The sequence below is a fragment of the Arachis hypogaea genome, chromosome 12 (assembly GCF_003086295.3).
Source record: "Arachis hypogaea cultivar Tifrunner chromosome 12, arahy.Tifrunner.gnm2.J5K5, whole genome shotgun sequence".
Classification (NCBI taxonomy): Eukaryota; Viridiplantae; Streptophyta; class Magnoliopsida; order Fabales; family Fabaceae; genus Arachis; species Arachis hypogaea.
This window is the reverse complement of record NC_092047.1, coordinates 120,250,838-120,256,204: the sequence shown is the minus strand read 5'-3', so window position 1 is coordinate 120,256,204 and position 5,367 is coordinate 120,250,838. Positions and strand designations below refer to the sequence as shown.

The window sequence follows — 5,367 nt, the reverse complement described above, 5'->3', positions numbered from 1 at the left end:
ATAAAAAAATACAATCATAAGTTTTACTCATTTATTTTTATTTTTTTTGTTTTATTATTATTTACGGGTACTCACTCCACTCTTAATTGAGACTGATATTTATTCACCTTGTTTTCGGGTGGGTTCTCTTACACACTGTTTAGAATAGAAGATTTTGGAAGAAAGAAAAATGAAAAAGAAGAAAATGGATGAAAAAACCCATTTTTTATTGTTTAAATAAAAAAAAATGAGTGGAAAACAAAAAAATAGGCATGAGGTCGATGTAAATTTTTTCTTTTCATTTTCTGCGAAAAAAATTGAGAAGAAAAGTCCAAACAATATTAAAATTTCAGATTTATCCTTTTAATAACAAATGTTAAAATTTCAGTCCTTTTTATTATTCTTTTACACAATTATTTATTTATATTTATTTAAAAAATAAAGATATATTTTTTAGTTTATGACATTTAAAATTTTAAAAAATAATTTAGATTTTTTTTATTAAAAAATAATTTAAATATATTAATAAATTATAATTTATATATAATATATATAAGGATAATAAGATAATTATATTCTATTATAATTTTTTTTTAATTTTTTATTCAAAAATATTTTTTATTTTTTTATTTATTTTCTTTTCATTCAAACAACATGTAAAAAAATTTATTATTTTTATTTTTTTCTCCTATTTTCTTTCGGGATGGTTCGAATTTTTTTTATTAATTACGGAAATGAAAAATATAGAGTTTATCCAAAAAATAAAAAATAAAAAAACTATTGTGTGTAATTAATATTATTCAATTTCAAGAGAAAGTTTCCTTCAAGTTTTAGGAAATTTATTTCCAATTATTTTCCATATATGATTAATTGATTATTGTTGTTTCCGATCCTCGGAACATTATCGGCCATAAAAAAAATTGAGTTGGGACATGGAGATTGGAATAATGAGATCTAGCCACACAATATAGAGAAGAATACAGTAATAATTATTCATTAGATTACAAAAGGAAATCAAAACAAAATCTTTATTTGAACACCACAACTTGACAAACTCAAAAACTCTAATGTCGATTGTTGTGGAAGTGGAACTCCATCCATTCTTCTTTGTGCAAGTTTACATAGAGTGGACCAATTCTTCATCAATATCATCATCCAATTCTTCAGCATCTTCTTCTGCAATAGTTTCCAATCGAGGAAAAAGTGAAACTTTCCTCAGAGGAATCACTGGAGAGGGCGCAAACTCCACAACACACGACGCCAAGAACAAGTACTTGATTTCATTTGCCATGCCACTTTATGATATGTACTACCTTGGACAGAAGTGCGTGCTACAATAGAGACCCAATGAAGGTGTTTGATGAAATTTGATGTTGTATGTTCTCTTTAATTTGCTGTTATGTTAGTAGGCTTGTCTTTTCCCTTTATATATAAGGGTGTTGTTATCATAATGAATAATAATAATAATAATAATAATAATTTATTAGTAGTAAATTAGGCACTATCAGTCAAGTATTCTAAGTGGGAAACGCACGTGAAAAGTATTTGTATTCTTGTGATTGTAGTGTAGACATACTTAGCTTCTTGGAAATAATGGCCAATTGAGACATTACATCAATAACACCCACCAAGAAGATGCAGGATCACAAATTTTAATGTCTAGATGCACTTAACATTTCCATTGCTAATATGCCAAAACGTGTTTCTTGTGATAAGGTAGAGGTACCTCATGATAATGCACCTATATGATTTATAATAGAATAATCTTTATTTTGTTTTATGTTCAACACTACTCATCCTAAAGTTTCGGGTAAGAATCACATTTTAACATCCAGCTTTTGTTCTTTTGCTTTTAGAGTTAAACAATACTTAAGAGAGTGCAAGTTATTCTACTTTTAAATGTATAATAATTAATACTATGAGTACTTTTTTTGTAACTATATATTATGCCTCCATACTTTTTCTTTATAATTAGATCGGACGTGCATGATGCATGTGTGAATTAGTTTAATCTTGAATGTGTTGATGTCTAAATAAGAAGAGTCCACATGAAATGTATGGTGAGAATTAAAAGAGACTAAAAATACACGATTTACATACATAATATATGATGGTTGCTTAAGATGATAGTGCATTGCAGTGTGTACCTAAGTGTTGTGTCATTGATCGAACCTAAGTGTTGTGTCGCTTTTACAGTGCCTATCTAGAAAGTAGAAAGGATAGTCTCGTCTTTCCACATGTTGAATAAAGTATATTAAAGCCTAAAGCTAGTACGGACGCGAGAAATTAGAGTAAAAGAATCAACAAAAATCAGTAGAGATTCGAAGACAGATTTGGTACCATCTCGAGTGTGAACCCCATTAAACAATTGAAGAATATATCCAGAGACGACAACACACAAAATTGCCACCGACAGTTACTATGTTCACGCGATTCCAGTCTACATCAAAATTGTTTCATTTGTGTCTCTGTTTTTTTTTTTAACTGCATACTACCGGATCTTAATTAATATTATCGATAAATAAATAGAGATGAAGATTGAATTTTGTTAAAACCACAGGAAAAACTGCAGTTTCATTTCATAAATAATCAGCAACAGCAACTATGTTGTGCCGAATGATGGATTACAAAGAAAGAGAAAAACTAGATAATATTTACAGAATTAATGGAAGAAGAGATGAGAGAGTTATTATTGGATTGCTACTTGAATTCATTTATATACCTTGTTTTGATGACGGTCATAACCCTCAGCAGCTTCTTCTTCAGCAATTGTCTCCAATCTGGGCGAATTGGATGGCTTGGTTGGGAAGATCACCGGTGCCGGAGCAACCTCCATCCAACAACTTAGGTTTCTGATTCCCTTTGCCATTACTTTCTCTCCTCCTCCTATGCTTAGCTTAGAAAGAAGAGAGACTTTTTCTTATATATATGTTTCTTTTTCAACTACTTCCTTACTAATTCATTAAGGAAACAAACTCGGTTATGCGATCCCTATTCTTATTGTTATTGTTATGTTCCAAGCAACTTCTGCTGTCTCAATATATATATACCTATATATGAAATGGACACGTGTCACGCGGTAAGCATATTGGAGACATATTCTTAGGAAGGTTCCCAATACGGTGAGGTAATTAAGGTGTGCGAATTCACATTAATTGTTGGTGGCCCATGAAAATCGTAGGCCAATTCAATTATTGTTTGTTGGAAAGGTCAACCATACACACATACGTACAATTCCTTCATTTTCTCTCCTCCACCCATCATCTTCAAAATGGAAATTAAATGCGACACATTCTAGATGTTTCCTAGAAATATGATGACCAGATTCCATCTGTTGCATTGCATCACATGTGTTTATGAGACTACCAAATACATTAATTAACATTCATTCATTCTCATTCATTTTGGGCATACATTATATTCTCCAACTTCACCATACTTGATTGTTAAGTAATTTAGTTATATTACACCCTAATTTATCTTAGGTTTGCTCACTTGTATGTATGATGAACCTTCTGTTAAGGTCTCACACTAAGAGAATTTGAAAATCTTCAAGATGAAATACTAAGGTTCAATTAAGTAAAGTTTTGGTTGCTCAAAAGTTTGCGTAACTATATTTCATAAATTAAAATAAAAATAACTTTCAATAAATACAAATTATAAATTTTGTATTTAACAAAATTGTCTTTAACAATTACAATGAATTCAATATAAAACTTGGTTTTAAATTTTTTACCTTTGAAATATGCGTGCATTCAAAAACGAACTTTAAATTGTTCAAAACTAAAAATATAAGTACATAATTTTTTATTTATTTATCAAACATGAAGTGAAATGTATGTGCAATCCAAAAGGCAAGCATCTCTATAAAAAAAATTACCGAATCACACCAACACTACATTAATTTTTATAAATTATTTTTAACAATAAAAATTTTACCAAATTGTACCTGGCTAATATAATAAGTTAATGGGTTATATTAGGTAACCAATGACTTTTTTTAACAACATGAACAATGGACCATAAAATTTGTCCAATTCAGGTAAAACACATTACATTACAAATTACACATCTAAATCTTAATATTAGAATAACCATCCGTACACCTAATGAATTAAACATCCAAAATTTCCCAACTCGGCAGGTCAAGGACTAATCCGTCGCGGTACTGAGCTCCATTTAAGGGTTTACCGCTGGCTAATAGATTGCTGCATGCACAAGGCAGGATTCGAACCCCCAACACTTGCTTAAGCGGATTAGTAAGCTAGCTACTAAACCAACCTAACTTGATTCATTATTCACATTATTTAATATTTTCATTGTCTAATTATACTTTTACTAAGTGAATATATACCTAGCAAAACTAATACCACGTTATCACTTTCCTTGTCCAAGTGACGGTTTTTTTTTTTTTTTTTGTCCAAGTGATGGGTTTAAACCGTAACAGTCTCAATTTAGAAACCTTAATATTTTTTCACGGATAAGCCCATTTTATATGGACTAAAATTGTATCTTGCAGTGGGCCTATAAACTAGCCTAAAATACTACAGCCTATAAATAACAAACGTACGTTCATGTCCAAAAAGCAAAAAGGAATGTTCAATACAAAAATTAAAAACTTAGTGAATTTTGGTGACTTGAAAAAGACAGTTCTGAGGCTTAGCTCAAATAGTTACCCATGTGTCTCTTAATATGCTGTATTCGGGTTGAAACTTTAGTAAATGCACCAAGTATTGAAAAAAATTCTTTAGTGTTATGTGAGTGAGTGTATAATGTATGTATATTGTGATATTTAAAATTGGGTTAATCCAATCCATCTTACAAAAACAATAGTTCTCATTTAATTTGTGTTTGGATAAATTTATTTTGCTGTCAAAACTTAAAACAGGTTAAGACAAAAAATAAAGAAGTCAAAATAGGTTATAATCATTAGTTATTATTTTTTTTTTTTGAAAGCAAAGCTCAACACAATAGGGTGGAACAAACAGGATCATCCAACAAAACAAAATAAGAGCTAAATACTAAAACAACTGAAAACAACCACCCGAAATCGATCCTCACGTCATCTCCAGCATTGCCATCAACAACAAAAAGGATCCACACAGCTCCACTCATTAGCGCTAAGGAGGTCATGTTGATAATTTCGTCAACGCCTTTGCTGATATGCTGGAATATCCTCCTATTTCTTTCCAGTCAGATGTTCCAAATGATCGCGTAGAAGCACCTCAACCTCTGCCGCTGATTCTCCTTACTCCTCGGTTCCTCTGTCCAGCTCAAAAAGTGCTCTTTTAGCGAACCCGAAAAAGACCAGAGCCGGCCAAAAGCTGATATCCAAGCATTCCACATCTGCCACGCAAAAGTACAACCTAAAAACAAGTGATGTATATG

The 5,367-nt window shown here is 30.8% G+C and overlaps 1 long non-coding RNA gene across 2 annotated transcripts; it reads right to left on the bottom strand.

Moving 5' to 3' along the window:
* Positions 1-947: 947 nt before the first annotated feature.
* LOC112728980 (uncharacterized) lies at positions 948-3,010 on the bottom strand. 2 transcript variants are annotated; one of them, XR_011869068.1, is made up of 2 exons: positions 2,702-3,010; positions 948-1,310 (listed from the first exon to the last, which is right to left on the bottom strand). It is a non-coding gene; the product is annotated as an uncharacterized lncRNA (long non-coding RNA). The 2 variants fall into 2 exon arrangements; XR_003166341.3 differs by having other exon boundaries at positions 948-1,401; positions 2,702-3,003.
* Positions 3,011-5,367: the final 2,357 nt, after the last annotated feature.